Source organism: Sus scrofa, chromosome 12, assembly GCF_054392235.1.
Source record: "Sus scrofa isolate SSC_HxYL_T2T_F1_AM1 chromosome 12, Sscrofa_HxYL_maternal_Yorkshire_Landrace_v2.0, whole genome shotgun sequence".
Classification (NCBI taxonomy): Eukaryota; Metazoa; Chordata; class Mammalia; order Artiodactyla; family Suidae; genus Sus; species Sus scrofa.
In genome coordinates, this window is record NC_139394.1 from 38,182,735 (window position 1) to 38,206,658 (window position 23,924).

The 23,924-nt window shown below is 50.7% G+C and overlaps 1 protein-coding gene across 25 annotated transcripts in view; it reads left to right on the forward strand.

Annotated features, from left to right (window-relative positions):
* MSI2 (musashi RNA binding protein 2) overlaps positions 1-23,924 on the forward strand; it is a 438,300-nt gene that overhangs the window by 287,807 nt on the left and 126,569 nt on the right. Inside the window, exon 9 of one of the 25 annotated variants that reach the window (XR_014820276.1) lies at positions 2,530-4,068. The exons of the other annotated variants lie outside the window; for them this stretch is intronic. The gene's annotated coding sequence lies outside the window, so the exon portion shown is untranslated. Of the gene's footprint in view, positions 1-2,529; positions 4,069-23,924 lie in introns of those variants that run through there. 25 annotated transcript variants of the gene reach the window in all.

The window sequence follows — 23,924 nt, forward strand, 5'->3', positions numbered from 1 at the left end:
ACTTTATTTACCTGGGAGACAGGGTTGGGCCTTTGTGGCCGACACATGTGACAAAGAGGGTAAGTCCTTCTGGGTGGGAAAGGGTTGTTGGATGGGGCAGAGAAGGGTTTGCATGATAAGGGTTTGCAGAATCACCGCTGGGGTGAGGACACCTTCCTGATGCGACACGGGGCATCCCATAGAACACCGGGACCCAAGGTCGGGGGATGGAGGTGGGTGTGCAACGGGGTCCACCCTGCTGGCGTCATGCCTTTTCCTTCTCCCCCACCTCACAGATCTGCCCTCTTGTCCCTGTGCTAGTTACCGATGCCATTAGGTACCCATCACACTCTAGCCCAAGTCTGAGATGTATTGAGGTGTTTCCTGGCGACCTGGAAGCCAGTAGCTCATCATTATGGCTCTGGATCCCAGTTCTGCACCTGAGTCGGAAGCCTAGGCGACAGGAAGTCTGCTGGTCTGTCACAGGCGAAGGGTCTTGGTGGGACAGAGCCTTCAGCCTAGCAGCCTAGCCATGCAGGCTCTTTCATGCAAGTAGAGGTCAGATCAGGTGAGGCCATGATGAGATCTGTTGGTGGCCGTGTGGGGCACCTGCTTAAGAAAGGGATTGATAAACTTGGAATGTTTGAATGGGGCAGAAACGCAGCATGACCCGAGTCTTCCCCAGTCCCACCTGGATAGAAGAGACTGGGTGGGTGGCCATGGGAGTGGTGGTGACATGGACATTGATTGCCACCTTTGGGTTCCTGGAGCGGTGCTGCTGGAAAACGTAAGCAGACTTGACACTGGACACACTTCCGTTAGAAGGAGAAAGAACTGCCACGTCCCACAGTGGCCAGAATGGACAGCCACTTGTCTCTCCATTGGCGTCTGTGCTCGGGGGGGGGGGGGCGGGGGGGGGCTGGTGCTAAAGCTGGCTACTTGAGGGGCGCCCCCCTGTGAGGCTGAGGACAGTCTTGCAGGGCTTTTGCCCAGGGGCCGTGCAGCCTGGCTCCCGCCCTCTTGGCCCCCAACACAGACCCCTCAAGACCTGACCTATCCTGTCACCTGACCCATCTCAGGACCTCCTCCAGAGGGAGGACAGCCACGGAGGGGGTGAAGGAGGGGAGCAGAGGGGAGAGAGCTCCCCCCACCCATCCCGAGCCATCTCTCAGAGCCGAGCCTCCAGAGCTGTCTGCACATTTTATTTTCTCGTTAAATAAACACCATTAGCCTTCCCGAGAAATTGGTGCAAACATGACCTCGCAAATAACCAATTAGAAGGGCAGGGTTGAAGGGGACCGTGAATTTGCAAACATGGAGAGGAGACCATTAAAGATGCCCGCAGCTCCCCCAGCCCTGGCAGCATCGATCTGAGACCTTAATTTTATTTCTGACAGGAAAGCAAGGAGCACGCCTGAATTTTTTTTTTTTTTTTTTTTTTTCCCTGCGCTAACGACATTCCGGAAGCACCCATGCCGGCACCGTCTCTTGAGCGATCCATCAACGCGGGGGCTCGGTTTCACCTACTTCCTTTGCAGGCGGGACTCACATGGAGCCTGCAGCGCCTGGCAGGGGAGCCGAGGCCGTTTGACCCCTGGATGCCCTGCGGGGTCCCAGCCGGAGGGTGAATCTGAAACTCCTTTCCTGCCGAATAGAAGCCCTGGCACCGAAAAGGTGGTGAGGTAGTTGGCCTTCCTGCCTCCCTCCTGGCTGGGGCCCACAGAAGCAGAAAGGGAGTGGGCCCAGGGTCAGCCACTGCATTGACCCAGAAACAGCTTTTTTTTTTTTTTTTTTGTGGAAGGGGACAATGGAGCTTTTGTTCAGCCCTGTTCCCGTAGTGGCCTGGCTCTGACTCTCACAGGGTTTAAGATCTCAGTGAGGGCAGCGTGCTGAGGCCCGAGGAGAGAGGAACCTTCGGCTTAGTGACCTAAGTAAAAACTTCCCGTTTCTCAGCATCACGGTGCTACTAGGGTCCCGTAGAGGACTGACCTCCAGGGACCAGGGCTGGGTGGCTGCCTCCTGCTGGGACTCGGGGAGCCTCCGCGATTGTGCAGCTCGGGACCTGAGCTTCTGTTTGGGCTTTGAGCTTGGAGGACATTCCCTGGCCCATCTGTGTCTCTGTCACAGGGAACAGAGCCTGAGTTTAGGGCTGCCCAGCCTTGGTTTGGGTCCCAGCTTCCCGTGGACTTTTGATCACAGGCAGTCTCGGAAGGGCTGTGAGCCCTGTTTCACTCTCTTACGGAGGCAACACACCGGCTCCGTAAGAGTTAATGAGTCAACCTATGAAAAGCCCAGAGCAAGCAGTCAGTACCCAGTGGCCTTAGCTCTGTCCCATTCCCTCTTAAAGAACTGCCTGTTGAACTTTTTTAGACAAATTACAATCTTTGGGAGTTCCCATCGTGGCGCAGTGGAAACAAATCCAACTAGGAACCATGAGGTTGTGGGTTCGATCCCTGGTCTCACTCAGTGGGTTAAGGATCCGATTGCCATGAGCTGTGGTGTAGGTCAAAGACGTGGTTCGGATCTGGCGTTGCTGTGGCTGTGGTGTAGGCCAACAGCTACAGCTCCGATTCAACCCCTAGTCTGGGAGCCTCCATATGCCGCAGGTGTGGCCCTAAAAAAAAGCAAAAACAAACAAAAAATTACAATCTTTGTTTGAATTTTTAAGACCTAAAAATTTCCCTCCCTTCACACACAAGATACATATTTGCCTGTGCATGGATATTTCTGAAAATGATAATCACAAAATTGGTAACAACTCGTGAGCATGGCACAGTGGCTAAGCACACACGCTCTGGAGTCAGACAGCTGATGTGTGAACCTAAGCTTGGTGACGTAATAGCTGTGTGACCCTGGGCAAGTTCCTTCCCCTCTCTGGGACTCAGTCCTCATCTCTAAAACAGGAATGATGACATCCGGTTAGTGTGAGACTTACATTGGGTAGTAAGTATACAGTACTTCGAATAGTCTCTGGCTACGGTAAGGACTCAGATATGTTTTATGCACAAATCCGTATGGATGTAAATATACATAATTTACTAAAAATAGCATTTGCTTCTGGGGAAGAGGATTAAGTGACCATTGAGGTCCAGAGATACAGGAAAATAGTATATCATTTACCTTTTGAGTTTTTGCACCATGCGCGTTTATTCCTTAGTCAAACAATGCTGTGCGCTTTTACGGCTCATCCAACTGTAAAGGTAGTGAGAGAACCGCGTGAGAGAATTTTCAAAAGACAAAGTTCATCCCATCCCAGCACGGTAACACAAGAGCTATCGTCCCTTTCGCCTTGTTTTTCAGCTTGGCTGTCATTATGGGGTTGGTACCACATGTGGCATCTCACACTTTGCCGAGTGAGAGATGGGTCCTGCCTCATGGGTTTTCTGCCCTGCCAGGAAAAGGGGACCCGGGGGCGCCCATCAAGTCTGAATTATATATGCCGCCCAGAATCCTTTGCCTGCAAGTCGCCTCTGTCTTTTTCTTTCCATAAACAGAGAGACGGGTAGATAGATGAGAATTGTCTTAGTAGTTTCTGCTCTTCCCAGACAACGTGCTATTAATAGACTAGCCAGACTGGCCCCGGGCTAAAAAGAAGCCCAGTTTGCTTGAGTTTATCCCAGACCAGAGGTGAGAGAGGTCAGAACAGGGAGACCCTTTGTTCCAACATTTCAAAGTCTTTTTAATTAAAGACAGGAAAGTGAAATGCATTTTCCTATCCCAAGTGATGATGCTCAATATATGGGGACCTTACACAATGTAGCATCCTCCGGGGTCCTCGTTGCTTAAAGCTTAAAGAGTAGGGAAGTTGGTGAGGTGTCTGGGCCAGGTGGCAAAGGGGTGAGAGCCCTGGTGTCCTGTCACACTCCTGGGTTCAAATCCCAGTGCCACCTCTAACCAGCTTTGTGATGTTGGGCAAGTTATTGAACTTCTCTCAACCTCTCAGTTTTCTCATCTGTTAAATGGGGAATGTTATTAACTGATGGACTTGCTTTGAGGTTTAAGAGGAAGAATTTATGTGAAGTGTCTGATGTTTATATTATCTGCATATGTTAACTTTATCACTGACATAATAACTACTGTTACTACTAATAAGAATACTTTTGGGGAGTTCCCGTTGTGGCTCAGTCGGTTAGGAACCTACTCATTTCCATGAGGATGCAGCTTCAGTTCCTGGCCTCGCTCAGTGGGTTAAGAATCCATTGTTGCCACAAGTTGTGGTGTAGGTTGCAGGCCAGGCTTGGAGTTGGCGTTGCCAAGGCTGTGGCATAGGCCGGCAGCTGCAGCTCCCATTCGACCCCTAGTCTGGGACTTCCATATGCGGGGGTGTGCCATAAAATTAAAAAAAAATAATACTGTTGGGAGTTCCCTGGTGGCTCAGCCAGTTAAAGATCCAGTGTTGTCACTACCATGGCTCTGGTTACAGCCGTGGCATGGGTTCAAACCCTGTCCCAGGAACTTCCAACTTCCACATGCCTCCTGCGCTACCAAAAATCAAAAAATAAATAAACAAATAAATAAAAAGAATACTGTTGCTGTCCCTCCTTGAGGAATGAAGGCTAAAGCCTGCTGATTGCAGAAAATGATAATACTCTAGAGAGCTATTGGCACATGCTGTTGGGTTTTCCCCTGTATTGTGGGTTGAGTTGTATCCCCCCAAAAGTTGTGTGGAAGCCCGAACCCCTAGTATCTCAGCATGTGACCTTGGGTGGAAATAGGGTCTTTGCAGATGTAATCAAGTTATATGGGAAGAAGTTAGCTCACTCGCGAAGGGAGGCACACGGGGAGCATGTCACATGACCATGGAGGCAGAGACGGGAGTGTGCACCTGTAAGCCAAGAGAAGCTAAGAGAAAGAGAATAAACAGCTGTTGTTTTAAGCCCCCCGGTTGGTGGGGCTTTGTTACAGCAGCCCTAGGAACCTGGCACAGAGGACAAAGCCGCGCTTCCTGATGGGCGCGTCCCCTGCTCACCAGCGGCCTGCAGTCACAGTGGGCGGGCACAGCCTTTTCTCCCTGCAGGCTCCTGTCCATGTCACAGCTGCTCCCTCTGCAAAATTATGTGCAAGAGAAATTAGAGAAAAGACCTTCTACCTAACTGAGAAGGCGCCACAGATCCTGATAGAGTTCCCGGCTTGCCCAGGTCCAATTTGGCCAAAGACCATGAAGTTGACCTTAGGGTGTTGCAGATACTTTTTGGTGGGGAGAGAGAGAGAGAGACTGGAAGAACCCTGAGGCATAGTGTTGAATTTGTAGTCTTCCAAGCTCAGTCATTTTTCTTTATAAGCCAAGGAATTACCAATACACTCAGGAGTTGTCTCAGAGCCCCTGACTCCAAGTATGCACACCATACGCAGCAGACTAGTGTTCCCAGCTGGTCCATTCAACTTGGCTATTTAGGGAAATAAAAATAAGGGCAGAGAGAGAGAGACAGATGGAGAGAGAGGGACCAGGGGAGCTCATATGTACGGTAATAAAAAACCTTGCCATCCTTACATTCCTGCCCCGACTTCCACCCTAGAAAAGAAAAAATAAGGCAGAAAACACAGCAAGACAACCACTAAACTTCAAAACCCTGCCAAACAGACTTCTTGATTTCTTTATGTTGTCCCAGCAACCCTTCCAGGCAGGAACATTTGCCAAATTCAATCCTAGAGTGAGTTTCTGAACAGAATTAATGCAGCTGAGGGTCAAAATGGGTAACACCTACAAAGTCTTGGGGCTGAGGCTGCCGGTGGGCACAACAGTAATTAATAGTTTCAGCCCCTGTGCGGAAGTGCTTCTCTTAATCCCTGGGTTTGGTTGGCAAACCCAACAGTGCGAAGAAACAACTGTCATGGTTTTACGGTGATCAAAGTTGTGTGCCTTCGAGCACTTCCTACAGATTTGAAATTTCTTCCTCAACTTGCCACCCCATCTTGATCGCAGGGAATAGTTGAAAGCGCCTCCTTCTCTCTGGATGTTTCCAGCGCTGGTGCCTGTGTTCCGGCACCCCAGGCGGAGCCGGCGCCTCTGCACCAGATCTGCAAAGCGCATGGTGCCGACATCGGATTTATTATCTCGGAGGCTGGGCAGGTTCATGGATGATTCATGACTCTGCTTTCCGCTGCCGCTGGAGGTGACATCATCCATCCTGGACCCAGAATAGATACAGAAGCAACAGTGGCCCCTGTTTTGTGTCTTTCACCAGCCCCGGGCTCCCTCCCGTATCACACCCAGCAGCTGTGTGTTCACTGAGTAGAATGGTGGTGGGTGGACCCAGACAGCCCGTCGGAAGTAGTTAGAGGCTGAAAATGTGCTCGGATGCTGTTGTGGCTGCACCAGCAAGCAGAGGAGGGAACTTGCCCAAAGTCCAGCCCTTCCCCTTCTGCTCCTTCGGTTGGAGTTTAGACTTTTACCCATAACCCAAAGAGCTCTGTAGCTCCTGTGGCCAGCTTTGGTTTCTTCACTGGGAGACGGGTTGGCCAGCAAGGTCTAGGTGACATAAGTCATCCTACAGCCCAGCATTAGATGCCCAGAAGATGAGCGATTGCTGTCACGTGGCAGGTCTGGACTGCATCAGCGGTTTTCAGCCCTGGATGCACATTACAATCACCCGGGGAGTTTTTAAAACACACCAGTGTCTGCCCACGCCCACCCCCCTCCAAGATCAATTAAGTGAGACTCAGGGTGGGAGCCCTGGCACAGGTACACTTTCAGGTTCCCCCAGCTGGAAGTGGATGTGCCGTCAGGTCTGGGAACCCCCGGTCACGTGATCTCCCAGGAGCCGTCCAGCTTGAAAAGCTTTTAAAAGGCAGCTTTTTAGACTGGGCCTGTGACCCTGCCATGCGTCTGGCCATCTGGACAGCAGGGTAGAGGGTCCTCCTTGGCTTGTGCCCTGCCTGGTGCATAAGCCCAGGAAGGGTGGTGGCCTCCAGTGATGGATGTGGGGAGTGGGAGGCATGATTAACTCCCATTCCACTGTGCTGGCTGTAAGCCTAGTTATACCCCCCCCCAATAAAAACCCCACTTTGCTGTTTTCCCAGCACTGTGCAGATGAGCCCTAAAATGCTGCCGCTGGGCTGCGGAGTCTCTCCCTTCTCCAGCTTTGCCCCAGCCATGCTCCCTGCAGCCTGGCACTTCCCTAACAGGGCCGCCCGCACAGGCTGTTCCCTGGGCTGCCAGGAACAGTCTGTCTCTCATTCCCAGCCAACTCCTTCTCGGCTTTCAGGCCTGGGCTTAAATGCCCTTTCCCCGGGGAGATCTTGCCGGACCCGCAGACAAGGTCGGCTCCCAGCTGCGTCTGTGCTCCCGCCTGAGTCCTTTATGGCACCTCTCGGTTCCTGATGATTGTGTTATTCGCGTGAGGATTTGATTCTTCTCTGTGTCTCCTGCTTGGCAGACAGTGTTAACACATGACAAGGGGGTGGCTGGGCTCACCCTCCTCATCTCGGTCCCTGGTCTCATTTGGGCAACGATTGAGGGCGAGCCGTCTCCACGGCTTCGCTGGGTGCTTTCCCCCACCCCAGCTGAGACCTGCCCTTGCAAGAGGGAGCTGCAGCGGTCTTGGCGGGAGGATGGTGTCGGAGCCACAGCGTCTTCCAGAGAGGGCTTTGGAGAACTGAAGAGATGGTTCTGGAACACTTCTGTTTCTCCAGCACCTCAGGAAAAGATCAGTTACCCAGCAAACTGATGGGAGTTTTTTCTTTCTCAAGAGAGGAAAAAGTGCCCTTGGTGTTACCGTAATTGCCCATTACAGCTGATCTGGATAAAAGACTGAAAATATCAGTTCAGTTTTTTAAAAAAGGATCCGTCCTGCACTCCAAACCTATGATGCCTGGTGGGCTGGTGAGAAGGCGTGTTCCAGCCTGGGGTCGGTACCAGGATTTAAAAGGCTCGTGCAGGGAGTTCCCGTTATGGCTCAGCAGTAACCATCCCAACTAGGATCCATGAGGATGTGGATTCGATCCCTGGCCTTGCTCAGTGGGTTAAGGATCCAGCATTGCCGTGACCTGTGGTGTAGGTCTCAGACACAGCTTGGATCCCCCATTGCTGTGGCTGTGGCATGGGGCAGCAGCTGCAGTCCTAAAACACAACCACAACAGCAAAATAAAATAGATAAATAAAAATGAAACGCTGGTGTGAAAGGTGTTACGGACGGATTCCTCAATTTTCTCCCCACTTCCAAAATCACTAGGCTTGGCATCTTAAGTCTTCTTTTAATTAAGTTGATTCATTTGCCCTGGAAAGATTTCCTGATTCAGCTAGTATATTTATGTATAAACTACTCTGGAAACACCTGGCAATTTTTCTGAGTGACAATAAGGAAACGTAGTCTGAAAATTATGGTTTAATTTGCTCCCTCCCCCATGATGTCTTACCTTTTTAAAAATGGGTAAGATTTACACGAGAGGCTTTGTATTTTGCCCATCGTGCTAATCCTGTTTTACAACAGAAATATGTATCAACAATACCTAATAATTTCCCTTTATGTATTTTTAGAACACTTGTTTCCAATGGACAATTGAATCATTCCTTGGCAGATGGGAAATCATCTAATTGCATGTTTTTATTTATTGTGAATTTTCAGGTAGGCTCCAGGAGAGATTAGTGAGCATATATTAAAAGTTAGAGTAAACGGTATCTTAATGACTGTTTTCAGGCGTTACCACCCTTGGGTTTCATCACAGCTGACGGGGGTGCGGGGGTGGTGGCGGTGGCGATGGAAGGAGGCTGTTGTGCCTGTTTGAATTGGATGTGGTCCTTGGTTGGTTTCCAGAAAACGGACTAGGAGTTGCTGTCGTGGCTCAGCGGAAACAAATCTGACTGGCATCCATGAGGACGTGGGTTTGATCCCTGCTGGCCTTGTTCAATGGGTTAAGGATCCAGCATTGCCGTGAGCTGTGGTGTAGGTCGCAGATGCAGCTCGGATCTGACATTGCTGTGGCTTTGTCGTAGGCTAGCGGCTGCAGCTCTGATTCCACCCCTAGCCTGGGAACTTCCACATGCCTCGGGTGTGGTCCTAAAAAGACCAAAAAAAAAAAAAAAAAAAAAAAAAAGACTGGAATCAAAGATGTTATAAAGGATCAAAGTAGGAAAGTAGTTACCTCCCTCTATTTTTATTTTAGCTGTTTGGTTCCTTTATGATGGGACTATAATTAAAATCCCCTGGCAAAATAAAGACTTGTGCCCTAGCCTGGTCAATTAGCAGTATTCACTTTTCCTGGGTAGTATAAGTGGCTGGTCACAAAGTGGTTTAAATCCTAAATGGTACCTCCTGAGTCCATCCCTTTTTCCTTCTTTTTTTTTTTTAAAAGGGTTCTTTAGCAAGATGTCGGGGGTTGGGGGGGCAATGGGCTGGTGAGGCACCGCAGGTAGCTTAGCAAATCTTGCCGCTGCCAGGGCGGCAGCAGCTGGGGTGGGAAGAGGGAGAGCAGCTGTGACTGGGTTATTAGTCATTCCATGAAGAAATTGATTTGATAAATAATAAAGCAGTGATATTAGCAACACATGCTTGCAGGTCAGATGACTCTGATGAAAGCCCCCAGTTAAGTGTGTGTAATGGTTTGACAATATATATGCCTTCTAAAAACATCCTATTTTAAAAAGGAAATTGGACTGTTCGTGCAATTCTTAGCGAATATGCCAAGATCATTACCAGAGGGAGCTTGGACATCTAAAGAATGATCTTTCTATTTCATTTGGCCTCTCCCCTCCCCCTTTCAGACGATGCTTAAACTTACTTTGTTTCCGTGTCCTTGCCTTTTCATTTCGTTAACTGTTTTGATTTGTAAAATGCTATGCCTCACAGTACACTCCTTTCTGATGATTTACTGTGCCGTTCTTATCTGTCCCCTTAAATCCTTGATAAGAGCATTTTAAAAATGAAATTGCTACCTGGCACTATTATAAAATCTTGGCTGGCAGCCAGGGGAAAAACAAGAGTTGGGGGGAGAAAAAGGAGACGAAGTTTAGAGAAAGGAAACATTTTTAAAGGAACCATGGGGTGCTTTTTTCCCCTGATTTCTGGAAGCTTTTTTTTTTTTTCTCCTTAACTAGAGCATTAATATAGCCTTGTCCGTGTCCCTCACTATTGCATGTGAGTCATGTGAAGACAGCAGTGAGAGGGTTCATTGGGCCAAGGGTCATCTGCCGTGAAGATGAAACTCAGGCATACCTGTGCTGTGGATTGAAACTGGATAGATGGATGGATGAATGGATGGCATTTAAGCACCTCTATATTTATACCCCGCAACGCATGCTTTTCCTAACTCCTACATCCCTCTTCTGTTCCCTACACTACTCTGCTTAAATAAGACAAGTCGAAGCAGGATCTCCTCCAATTGCAGAGCTGCTGTAGCTGACTTGCCTCGTGTAAGATGGGACCGTGTGATAAAAATTCTGTGTTGGTGTGGCTGCCTTGCGTGTCTGGAGATCTCCATTTAGCCACGGAAGGCATCAGTGATGGGTGAGGCGGGGCCCGGGGTGGGGGGTATCAGCAAAGAGAGCTGTCGAAGCAGCAGGTCTTTTAAATTCTAGTATAGTGATTTAGTGACTTCTTGTCTTTAATTCCTCTGCGGGGAGAAGATAGCTATTCTGTCCCCATAATGGAGCTTGTTAACCTGCCTCTTTACTGACTGCTGCTCTGATGACGATGATTGGAGAACTTAGGTTAGATTAACAGGTTTCCCAAGTGCCTGGCAGAGAGGGGGGTGTGCAATGGTGATGATCTTTTGTAGAAATCACAGTGCCCACCGGCTTACCTGGCTTGGACATTATTCTCAGTCTTCCGAGTGTCACGTGTGAGGACCTGCCAGTCGCCGCCTAGATTTTTGGAGCAGGGAGGATATGGCCACAGAGGGGATGCATTATCATCAGCCCATCAGGGCCCCCGAGGTCCAGGTGCAGCTGCCGAGCACCGAGCACCTAGGCCACAGTTGGTGGGAGGCCCCTGTGTGTAGCCGGCGACGCTGGAACCATTATGCCCCGTCGATTGCACCCCTCGTGAAAATATAATCCGCCACCAAAATGACTGCTTTTGGAAACTGTCTTGTCGCTTTTGAGTCGAGACCCGAGACAACCAGACAAGGTTGGGTGGTAACGAATAAAGAAACATTACTTTCTGAACACAATCTTCTGTTACCAGTCACTTTTCAACAGGCATTCAATCAAAATGCTAATAGCGGCAGCAACCAGGGAACGCGGTTATTGTAATACTAATTGATTGGTTGGAGGGTGGGTTTTGATAAGTGCGGCTGAAGATTTTGGAAATATGATTCTCTTTAATTACAGCGACACTAATAAAAACGAACAAGTGATTTAATGATGATTTCCTGGGTAATGGCTTAAAGATTTAGAGTTTAAAATGAGATATGGGGGGAGGGGCGTGCATCAGAAAAATAGAGCCCTGGTGGGTGGCCTTGCCTTTATCAAACTCAGGCTTAGAGAGTCAGATTCAGGGTCCCCTTGGAAGGCTGTGTGGAACCTGCAGAGACAGGAGCGGTGCTCGCCAAGGATGGTGAGGCGGTGGGTAGATTCCAGCTTGAATTTATGGGTATTTGGGGGGCTGAGGTGCACTGATCCAGCCATGTTTACTGTGGGTTTCCCCGGGTTGGCCAGGGGTAGAGTGACAGCCCCCCCCCCAAAACTGTACCAACAGAAGCCTGTCCGGTGTTTGAGACTCTTGGGCTTCATGCTCTGGTCCTGTGACCGCCACGGGCTGGGCATCCTCTGAGGTCCAGGAACTGCGGTTCTAGTTCTAGCGGTACGGCAGGGAACAAGGCAGGCCAAATGCCTGCTCTTCTGAGCTCCCCTTCTTGGGGAGAAGGAACCTGGATCATGTAATTTCAGGGGCTGCCAAGGGCTCCGAAGAAGATAAACTGGATGCTGTTGGTGATGGGGCCTGGGGTCTGTTGAGGTAGGTGGGTGGCAGTGGCCTCACCAAGGAGTGGCATTTTCACTGGGAGGCAGAGAACTGGGGGAAAGGCAAGGAAAAAACAGCAAGTGCAGAGGCCCTGATGTGGGAACCCGTGGGGCCTGATTGATGGACAGGGAGAGGCCAGCGGCAGAGAGGGAGAGTGGTCGAGGTGGGGCCGGATTGCAGAAGGTTTGTGAGCTGGCCAAGGCGTATGGGAGCCATTGGAAGGAGGTGAGACGGGACAGAGACGTGTGATCTACTCTTGGGAGATCCACTGGCTCCTGAACCGAGGAAAGGTGACAGGGCTGCACTTCTGGAGGCAGGAGGGCCAGTTGGGGTTCCTTGCAGAAGTGCGATGAGAGCGGATGGCGTCTTGGGCTGGGGCTGCGGTGGGGGTGGGGAGAGGAGGGGCCGTGAGATCCAGATGAGACCCAAGATGGTTCTGATGGTTGGTGGTGGGGAAGGAGAAATTAGGGCCGACCACAGGTTCTTGGGTTGAGCAGCTGAGGGTGTGGTGGTGCTTTTCAATAACAGGGGGTCTTCTTGGGTGGAGGGACCATCGTTCAGGAAGAAAGTCAACAGTTCTGCTGGAAATTCCCATTAGAATCCACGTGGTGATTGACTAGAGGGATGTACCAAAAGTGCACCAAAGAAGAGGTCTCTGAAGAATTAAAATAATCCAGCCAATCGGTTTTTGGTTTTTTGTTTTGTGTGTGTGTGTGTGTTTTTTTTTTTTTTTTTTTTTTTTTTTTTGCATAAACCTCACTAAGGAAGGGATGAGCTCAGGGGAACCCTGAGTAGATGTTGTCAGGGCAGCAAAAGATGGAGTGATTGGTCCCTCGACACTCCCGTTTTCCTAGCATTAAAAGGCCACCTGTGCTTCTCTGTTGGTAAGTCAGCCAGGGAGTCTCAGGAAAGATGCTGCATTTAAGAATCAAGCATCCTTGCATCTGCTGCAGCAGGGACCAGAGACCTGGTGAATGCTTTTTGCTACCAGCATCATTCTCCAGAGTATGTGCCAGGGTCTGGGTTCACTGTGACTGTCGTAGGAAGACAGAGGCCCTAAGCCCTGACCCCTCCCTGCCTCCAGCTCCCGCTGGATCTTAGATTTCACACACGTAGCCCCTAAAAAGGGGGTCACCCTTTGTGTGCCTAACCAGGCGCATCAAAGGTGGGGCTCCCTGGGGTGGGTGCCACTCTGACAAATTAATTGGTTATAAAAAAAAAATCAGATTCGCCTTACTGGGGTGGGAGTGGGGCCTAATTGGGGCGGAGAGGCAGTGCTAGCCTTCCTTTCAATTTGTCAAGCTTTCTTTCAAAAGATCTGCCAAAGAAGAAAGGGTAATTAATAGGCTTGAAGTCATTTCCGATGTGTCAGGATTTCTGCCTTGCTTCCAAGTGATAATGTTCGCCGGCTCCAGGCCTCTGGGGAGCCTTCCGTCTTATTAACTTGTCTGGGAGAAACAGGGAGTGGGGACAGCTCAGGCCAGTGGGTGACAAGAAATAAAGATTTGTGGTATGGCACGCTGTAAACAGGAGAGCCAAAGAAGGTTGGCGTGGGGGGGGGCAGGGAGAGTGACTGTCCCTAAATTTCACTTCCACACCTTCACCTGGAGGGGTCCTCCCGGGTCACACAGCATGTTTTGTGGTTGTGTTTTCTCCTTACTCTTCTTCTCCTTATTCCCTAAATTAAAAAAAAACAAAAAAACAAAACAAAAAAAAACACCTCCCACCAAAACTGCAATATAGTTTCTCCTCCCTCCAGCCCTGGAAGCTGCCTGCCCACGCCTCGACCCCAGGCTTCTGACTGTCCCAGAGGCCATTGTTCAAAAGCACGTATGAAGCACCTGGTCGTGCATGGTGTCATCTAAGATGTGGCCTGTTATGCGGGTCACTGTTCTGGGAAAGTAGGTTCTCCTCCCTTTTTGCAATGGGTGAGTTTAGTTGCACAGTGCACGGCGTGAGCTTCCATCCAGTGAAGAAAGTCCCGGTTGAGTGTTTGGAGAAGGAATTCTAGTATCCCGTCACTTTTGAGAGTCTTCACCACCACGGCCCTCGTGTTGTGATCACTCTTTGCTGCCTTTTCCACCCCACCTTCGCCCCATCCTCAGCTGTAACACCCACGCGCCTGTAAGAATTAGGGGCTGGAGTTCCCATCGTGGCGCAGTGGTTAACGAATCCGACTAGGAACTATGAGGTTGCAGGTTTGATCCCTGGCTTTGCTTAGTGGGTTAAGGATCTGGCGTTGCCGTAAGCTGTGGTGTAGGTCGCAGACGCAGCTCGGATCCTTCATTGCTGTGGCTGTGGTGTAGGCCGGTGGCTACAGCTCCGATTGGACCCCTAGCCTGGGAACCTCCATATGCCGCAGGAGCGGCCCAAGAAATGGCAAAAAGACAAAAAAAAAAAAAAAAAAGAAAGAATTAGGGGCTGAGTGGATCATATATATATATATATATGATATTTATAAATATATATATTTTAGTATATGTTAAAAATATATATATATATTTTTTTGTCTTTTGTCCTTTTAGGGCCGTACCTGAGGCATATGGAGTTCCCAGGTTAGGGGTCTAATCAGAGCTACAGCTGCAGGCCTACGCCACAGTAAGGCCAGATCCGAGCCGTGTCTTTGACCTACACCCCTCGCGGCAACACCGGATCCTATTTTTTAATTGGATAAATGGGTGGTAAATGGGTGGGTGATGACAGTCATTATTAGGCACTGCTGAGGCTTCTTCATGTATTCTCGAATATTTTATTTACCACCTAGCCACTCCATTTGCCTGATGTGGGATGGATACTCAGAGAGGTTAAGTAACATGACCAAGGTCACACAGTCAGTGTGAGGTGGAGAATGGGATTTGTTTGATGGCAGGCTCCTGTATTTGTGTTCAGGAGCTGGGCATCTGTAGTCAAAGACATTTTAGCTGTTGCATAAGGATCGGCTGAGTGGAGAAAGGAGTTAGGCTTGGAGACTGTCCGTTCGTGGGTCAATTGAGACCTGGGAATAGAGGCAGGTTGATGCTGGCACAGGAGCAGCAGCAGCAACTTTACTAGCTGAGGTCACCCCTGAGCGAGAAGGAGGCTGGCCTGCCTCCTCCCGCTGACCCAGCCTCAAACTTGTCTTTTGTGAGTCAATTAGGAGAAATCTGAACAGGATGGAAAATAAACGCCGCAGGAAATTTGCAGGGGAAGGGTTTGCAGACTTGTCTTTAGACCTGGATTTGATAAGTGGCTGGCGGCTAGAAGCCGTAGCTGGCAAGGCCTCTGGGGAGGGAGGGCATCAGGGCAAACTTCATAACAAGCACAGTCTCCTTGATATGCACCTATTTTAAGTCTTTTACTCTTTTTCTTCTCATTTGTTGCAAAAGTGCTTAAGAAGGAAAAGTTAGTATAGGAACCGGAGGTAAATAATGCCGGCTTCAGCTGTATGCAAGCTGTTCCTCACACACTGTGCTTTTCATTGTTTAAAATAGCAAAGGTTTGGGTTTTTTTGGGTCAGAGGAAAAGAACATGATGTCTCTTTCCCACCCTTTTCTTTCTCTAATTTTTTTTTTCTTCCTCTGTCTTTGTCCTTTTTCTCTTCCAAAAGGAAGGTGGGGAACAGAATTGAAAGTTAAGCAGAAATCCAAATTCTTCCTCTGTCCTTTTGTCTTACTTTCCTTCTCTTGTTTTCACCTCTCTCTCTCTCTGCGATATATTTGAAGCCCAGCCGGAAAATTTTGGAAATTTCGGCCGCAGGAAGAGGGAGACTCGGGAGCTCTTTCCCTTTTCCTAGGAAGGCTTGGAGCGGAGTGAGGGAGTTTGCACATCCAAGGTCTGCACACACGCATCCCTCTGTCTCTCACCTGATTAAATTCACACCGCAGACGTCTTTCCCCCCCTTGACCTCCTCTCACCGAATTTTTCTATTAAATCAAAGACTAAACATTGATGGGGAAGCGGGGGGAATGCTCTTGGAAGATATAATTAAAATGTGTTTATTATACTGATTAAAGAGAAGGGTTATTTGTCTCATGAATGACCTTTTCCGGTGATTTTTTTTTTTTTTTTTTTTTTTTTTTGGAAAGCATTCTTGGTTGGTTTATTCAGAGTGATTTAAAACTCACATAATGGCTCACTTCTGTGATGCCACCAGGGTTTTTGCAAACCATGAACTGAGAAGAAACAAGATCCTCCTCTTTGAGTGCCTGGAGGTAAGCCATTGGGGTGGGGGGGCTCGAAGGGAGCAGCCTCTCAGACTGGATCCAGCCTCCTCCTTTTAGGCTGAACCCGTGTCTATACGTACAAGGGCTGTCTGCTCCCGTCCGGGCTGCATCCCGAGTTCTTCCTTCCAGTTTGTCTGCCATTGAGAGACAAGCCGTCCTCTGACTCCTGGGCTGGAGAAGCCAATTGGCCACGACCCAGTGTGAGCTTCACTGCTTCCTGCACGGAGGGCAAGGGCCTGCTGGTGCAGCAGATCCCAGGGGCAGGGGTCGCGGGGGGAGATCGGAGGCTGGAAAAGGCGGATTGGCTGCAGCTCTGCACGAGGTGGCAGTGGGATCAGAAACCAGTGTGTGGCCAAGGGTGGAAGTCGGATGCGTGAAGCAGGCTGGTTGCTGTCTGTCCCTCCCCATATGCACCCATGTGCACGGGACCCTCCCCTCCCCCACCATCATGACCCACCTCCCTTCCCCCACCCACTGCTGAAAGCTTAGCTTTCAGAGCAGGGGATAAGGTTAATAAGACATAGCTCAGTTGGCTCTTTGGTAGAGAAGCTTCTGACTGGACTGGAAAGGCTTTAAAGGGATCACAGACATGAGGGCTGGAATCAGTGACGTCCTCTGCGGGGGGCCGAGGGTTGGCTGGGAGGTGGTTTTACACACTTGACTGGTCCTCTAAGCAGCAGGTGGGTCCCTCCAAGCCTCATCCCGCCCCAGCCTCCCCTCACCATGTGGCTGCAGTGATGCCCACACTCAGATCCTTCTGCTTCCAGATGGACCGACTCCTTCACTCCATTTGCACAGAGGGGCTTTATGGAGGGTGCCCAGGACCCAGGACCCAGGACCCAGGCCATGTGACCTTCAGCAGGTCTTCCCCCCTGTGCTGCCCCGAGACCGGGGTGCTGTCCTCCTCACTTCCTCTGTGGTTTATTGCTGATACCAGAATAACCTGCATAACCCATGGAGGAGTCGCAGCAGTTTAATTAAAGTTCAGAGTCATGTTCACGGGTCTGTAATTCCTCACTCCCTTCCTGAGAGGGTCCTGGGAAGCCCAGCTTGGCTGTCTGCCTGCTTTGTGTCTCTGAGCAGGGAGGCTGGCCAGCACCCCCACCTGGCCCCCCAACTCGACCCCCTCTGCTGCAAAAGACCCTGGATCTTGGCCCCTGGGGTGCTCTGAGCCGAAGCCTGAAGGAATCAGGCCAGATGCTAGAGGTGTCACCAGTCTGATCCTACCTCCATCTCTGGAGGTCTTGACTGATCGGCTTCACTGAGCCTTGCGGGTCTGCTTTAAGCCGTGTGGCCCAGTGACGACTCTCTGGGTTAGAGACAGTCTTGTGTCTTTCCTCAGGTCCATAGAGAACCTTAGGGCTCCCCGTTTTTCTATAGCCAGGAGCAGATACAAGCCTTCAGATCCTCCAGCTCTGAGCTTTGCCATGGTTGACCCTCGTTCTTGTCTAGAGAGCGCATCTTTTACAGCTTGGATTCGTGTTTTTCCTGCCCAGTGCTGTGCGTGCTTGAGCATTGAAAGACACCTCAAGTACGTGTAGAAAACATGGGGATGATGTCAGGTGTAAATAACTCGATCATCACGGGACCGCTGGACCACTCAGCCTTCGTGGAGTCGAGGAAGCAAACTCTCCCATTTTTAGTGCTGATGCAGCTTGGGGCTGGGGAGTCCTCTCTTTGGAGAGGCTGATCCTGGTCTTTGAAAGAAATCTATCCCACCAAAAAAACAGAAAAGAAAAAGGATCCCAATGGCTTCTTATTTTTGTCTTAATTCTGAGCTTCCTTAGGCATAATGGGAGATTCCTGGTAGATTCAAAAAAGGCATCAGAAGTTCCAGGTTGAAATGGTGACCTTTCATGTGCCCCCGCTTCTCCCCCCCCCCGCCAGCACCCTCCCCCCAAGACCAAGTTCTTAATGGCTCCTGTTCTCAGTTAAGGAGCCCTGATGGGCACAGAACACTGGACGGGGGCGGTAGAAGATGTCTGGGCACGGCCAGCTCAAAATTAGCCATTTGCAAGCCGTTCGCGAAGCCAAAAATGAATGTTGGTATCATCTTTCACTTGTGCGGTTTTTCAAAACTCAGCCACAGGTCTTCCTGGAGCCCTAGCTGGGGTTTGATTTTCTAGGCTGAGATGAAGATGAAAAAGACATGTGTTTGGTAGGAGGGGGATTGAGACATTGACCTGCTTTTAAATGATATGAAGAAACTCTTTCTCCTCCCTCCCCTTCCCCACTTCGGCGCTGGTGCTGACTTTGAAAACCCTTCCTAGGGAGGCTGAGAGGTGGGGTGCTTTCTCGAGCTGCTTTCTGCGGTTGGTTTTTTTTTTTTTTTTTTTTTTTTTTTTTAATACGTCTGGAAATCTATCTCAGCTCAGAATCATCTGTTGGTTCTCATCACGGAGGGACAGAGAGGAGGGTGCCTGGTTGGCTTGGCCGGTGGGCCTTTGTGGCCGTCCCTCCTTCTGGCCGAGAGATAACAGGGTGTTTGAACGTCGGTGTTTATCGCAAGAGAGCAGCGCGGTCAGAGAGGCGCAGAGGAAAGAGCCGGCGGCCCTTCTCTGATGGATGCGGAGCAAACTTTTCTTGTGAAGCACAGGCAGCCCACAAGTTTGTCTTTTTCAAGAGAGGAAGAAACTTAAAGTGAAGCTCCAGAGAGATAAGTTTTTTTCGGTCCGGTGCTTCATGGAGGCTTAACGATTCTAGTAGGGCCCTGAAAATGGCAGAGACCTCAATTTCCCCCCTAACAGGCTCCCTAACTAGAGAGGTTTGCAAAGCTTAAGGGGATTAATGCTCTTTAAACCTCTGCACTGCTTCCTGCTCCTCATGGGATCCGGGTGCTAATAAAGATGTACCAGCTTGGAAAGGCTGGTAAATACTGCTTTGTTGCCACGGCAACAGGCGAAACAAGAAGGACGCTGAGTATTGCTAACAAGAGTCCTTATGATCAAGAGTTTAAGGAGGTTAAAAAAAAAAAAAGGTTCTTAAAAATGCAGAGAGTCTTGGCGAGGTAATTAGACTTGGTGCTCTCAAAGTAAATTTATAGTTTTACGGAGCATTACTGGAGTGCCTTGTTGCTTGCAATGTCACCCTCCATCAAGTGCCGAAGCAGCATCGCTGTTAAGAGCCACCAGCATCTGCTGCCATTGCTCTGGTGAGGCTGGACCAGCCTGAGACGCCTTCCTGGTTTCTCCCTCTCAGTTAGGCGTCACCACGTGTGTTCCCTCACTCGGAAAGCGTTAAAAAGCTCTGTTTCCTGCCTCCTTGGTGTTGAAGGATATGAGCGAACATTCTCCACCTGCCTTCTGTCTGGGATGTGCCCGTGGTTAGCAGTGATGAGAGGTGAAAAGGAACTTGGAGCAGAAATACTCCCTGAGCCCGGGTGCTGGGCTATGCGTTTTCCTTGCTTTGTCTCGCTGCACCTGCTGACCCCGTGCAGCCTAGCTGTTATTGTGCCAGTTTTTCATTATTTATTTATTTATTTATTTATTTATTTATTTATTTATTTATCTTTGTGCCTTTTTTAAGGCCGCTCCCTCAGCATATGGAGGTTCCCAGGCTAGGGGTCTAATCGGAGCTGTAACTGCCAAGCCTATGCCAGAGCCATAGCAATGTGGGATCCAAGCCACGTCTGCAACCTACACCACAGCTCACAGCAACGCCGGATCCTTAACCCACTGAGCAAGGCCAGGGATCAAACCCGAAACCTCATGGTTCCTAGTCAGATTCATTAACCACTGAGCCACCATGGGAACTCCTGTGCCAGTTTTTCAGATAAAGAGACAGAGGGGTTAAGGAACTCGTCCCTAGGGACACAGCCAGCCAGGGGGCAGATCCCCGGAGTGGCTGTCAAGCCTGGGCTTTCAGCCCCTGGACGGTATCTTTGTAGCCCTCCTTGCAGCCATCCCTGCCCGCTGCTGAGAACCTCATTCCTGGGTCCTGAGCAGCTCCTGCAGCCCCTGCTGGCATCTTCTGCCCAGACCCCCTGAGACTTCCCAGGGAATCCAGGGCTTGCTCTCCTGCTCCTTCCCTCCGGGTATTTGTACACTGTGTTGAACTCCTTGCAGAGGCTTAGGCTTCTCGTGTGTGTCTTAGGTGAGAAGTACGGCTGGCTGGGGAGGCAGGTGGCTTGCTTGAGATGGCCAGGCGGCCGCACTGACCCTCTCCTGGGTAACGGTGCCTGGCTGTTCAAGCCAAGCACGAGGCTTTGTCCTGGACCCCGCCTCCTGCACATCTGGCCAGTCTCTACATACCCACCTCTGCATCCGCCATCCCCTGTGTCTGCCATCACGCCCTGCTGTCTGCCTCTGTCCCCTGTCTCCCTGGTATCTGCAGTGACTCTCAGGGGACTCCTGCCTCCAGGCCCACGCCGATCTGGATCCATTCAGAGGGATCTTTCTGAACTGTGATTCTGATGGTGCCAAGTCTGTGGCTTTCCAGCCGAGCACCTCAGTGTGGCCTCCAGGGTGCCAGTTGACCGAGCCTTGTCTGTCACTCCACTCCCTGTCAGCCTGGGCTGTCTGCTTAGTATGTCCCCTGCAGTTTCTCAATCACCAGGGGCTCCCTCAGTTTGTGGACACATTAATCCCTACCCACCTTTCCTTTGACAAATTCCAGGGCCCTGCAGGACTCAGCTCAGACCCACACCAGTCTTCTCCCCACTCTGCATCGTCTGCTCACACGGCCCCCCTGCCTCCACCCCCACCCCGGGAACTATGAGTAGGAGACCGGGTTCTGATCCTCTTGGGGTCCCTAGTACCTGGGATGTAATTGGTACTTGGTACGTGTTTATTAACTGGAGGGGTGAGAGAGTCTTTCCTCACCAGGTTGCCATGGCAACAGACTCCACCGCCATTGGAAGTCAAGGGACTCAGGACCTTGGACATCCCAAGGTCCCACAACTACCCTGCCTGAGCTCCGCTTAGAGTCCCACACCCCCTGCTGTGACTATTAAACCCAGGTCTCCGTGGAGCCTGAAGACCATGCCTGAGACGCTTTGCATCCTTGGTCCTAATGGGAACACGTGATCTGAGTTTCGTTGCTTGTAAAATTCTTTTAGGCTGATAAAGTCAGGACTGGATTGGAATTGAACGTGGGACGTTGTCCAGTCTCCGTCGAGAACGCGATGGCAAACATTTGCCGTTTATCTCCCCCTTCCCCCTTCTTCCCCACAGTATCAGTTTTCTGATTGAATTTGGGAAGCAATGGCAATTGATTAAGTTGCAGTGGAGCTTGCCCTAAAAGGAAATGATTGATAATCCGTTTAGGTCTGAGTTGCTTGCTTTTCCCCTCCTGATTTCCTTGGCCACTTTTTCAATTACCAACTGTATTTAGCCTGCTTTGCTCGCCGTAGCTCATTTCCCCTTCCTCCAGAAGCTACAGGGAAGCTGCCATGTAATATTGAAGCAGTGGCATCTCATTATTGCCCTGGGACAGCAGTTAGAAATGCAAAAATAGATCTTCCTTGAGGGGGCAGACGAGGGCTGTGGGGCTGTGAAGCAGAACAGGCTGGTCGCAACACATCAGCCTCTGGGGTACTGGAAGGGAGGGCATGGCTTCCTGGAACAGCACGGCGTCCTGGCCCACGTGGTCCTCTGGGGGCAAAGGTCATATGATGGATCTCCCAAAGGGAAAGGTTGGCTCACTTCCGGGAGGAAAACTCCTCTAGGATGTGACTCCCCATGAGTGAGTGGTTCCTGCCTTTATCTTCCGAGCTTCATATCTTTATTGTGTTTTACCACCTACAAGGTTCTTCCACCTGTCCAGTTTCAACAGCTTGAGATCCTCCCCCACGGCACTGCTATAACACAGCTTCTATGTCAGTCCTCCAGATGGATGTCTGGTGCCTACCCCCGAGTTGGTGTTCACAACGTTCATTGCCAAGGCCACCTTCTAGGGTGGGTATGTGGGGTGTGTGATTGGACCCATGTCACAGAAGGAGAGACTTGTCCACCGTGTCTGGAGTATGGACCCCACCGTGGGGATGGCGAGGGTGCCTCGTAGATAAATAGCATCCCTTGTCCCTGCCTGAGGAGCACCCACATTGATAAGCAAGGCAAAGGAATAGCAAGTGGCCCCTCCCATCCTGCACACTAAGGTGAGGGGCAGGCTGCTAGGCCCCTGGGGGACTTCCTGGCTGTGCATGTTCCGGGGCTGGAGTGGGGGCTTCGGGCCAGTGAGGGTGGGGAGCTTGTGCTCTCAGCTGGAGGCACCCTCCGGAAAGGGAGGAAGTTGGTACCCTATGTATCTTTCCCTCTTTACTCTGAACTGAGTCATGTTGCCTCCACCCAGAATTGTCCCCGAAAAAATCAGGGAGTCCCTCAGGAGCTGGAGGCTTCTCCTAAGACATCCTGGTGGTATCCTGGGCCTCTGCCCTCCAGCCCAATCTCTGTTTCCCTCCCGCCCCTGACTCCGATGCTCAACGTGTTTGGAATGAGTTCAGTAATGCCAGCACCTCCCAGCTCACTTCTGCGTCACAACTAAGTCCCTGTGGATCCTGTAAGGTCTGGTTTACCAAAGGGGGGCCTTGCCCAGAGGGTATGAGACTGAGGACAGGCTCCACAGCATGTCGGCTGGTCCCCTGCAGCCCTGGGCAGGGGTGTTCACTCTGCGCCCACCCTTCTGGCAGCAGGTCCCCTATTGGGGATGGGGAACAGGGGACATCCACAGTGTCTCAGGCATGCAGAGTCCCTGATTCCCTGATGAGAGAGAAGCAGCCCCAATTTTGGTCAGAGTTAATGGGCTGAAACAGCAGAGCAATATTCCTCTTTTCCTGGAATATTTCTTCTAAACGTTCAGGTCCATAACCAGCGCAGCTAAGTCAGCGGATTGTCAGCGTTCCAGAAAGTGCCGTCTCCCTCGGTGCTGAACTGCCCCCGGAACTGCAATCGCCTTAGCCCTCCCACACCCCCACACCCGTTTGGTGTTCAGGACATGTTATTTTAAGGAGCGTGAGGGGAGAGGCGTTTCTCCTAATAACCCCCCTCCCGTTCTCCCAGAGGGCTCAGGGATGGAGCTTGCCTGCTGGCTGGCTTGGGGCGCTGACAAAATATTTAAGTAAAGGCTCTGGGGAAAAGGACATACTTAGATTATGAAGGAAAACTCCCCACAGTGATGGCCTTGGCGTATTAGGCGCCTCTATAATTTCACCTATTCAGCGCCTGTTTCCAGTTACCACGCAGCCATCCGAGGGAAGACAGTGCACTAAAAACGGCCCCACAACAATCTTTTTGCAAAGACAGTCAATGATCGAAGCTACTAATTGTGTTTCTGACCAAGAGCAACGATGGTGGGGTTCCCCCTTGGGCTGTGCTTTTGGGCCCCATGTCCTGGAGTGAGAGGGTGGGGGTGGGGGTGTCTGCCCCCGCCCCACTGCAAAGGACTTTGGTTTCTAGGAGGCCCCAGCATCCAGGTGAGACTCAGCCTATCAAGCTCAAGTGGAGGCAAGGCCCTCACTGGCTGGAGCTGCTTCCTCACTCTGCGTTTTGAGACTCGTCTTTCCTGGTGGCACAACAACAAAGCCACCACTCTAAGTCACTTGCCCCATCCCCAGACCAGCCCTTCTGCCAATTCTAAACCACTAGACCAGTTCCCAGTGTGACTCAGCAGTTGAAGAACCCAACTCGTATCCCTGAGGATGTAGGTTCGATCCCCAGCCTTGCTCAATGGGTTAAGGCTGTGAGCTGTGGTATAGGTTGCAGACGAGGCTCGGATCCCGAGTTGCTGTGGCTGTGGCACAGCCTGGCAGCTGAAGCTCTTATTCAGCCCCTAGCCTGGGAACTTCCATATGCCCTAAAAAGCGAAAAGAAGAAAGAAAGAAAAGAAACCACTAGCTCTGCAGAGAGCAAAG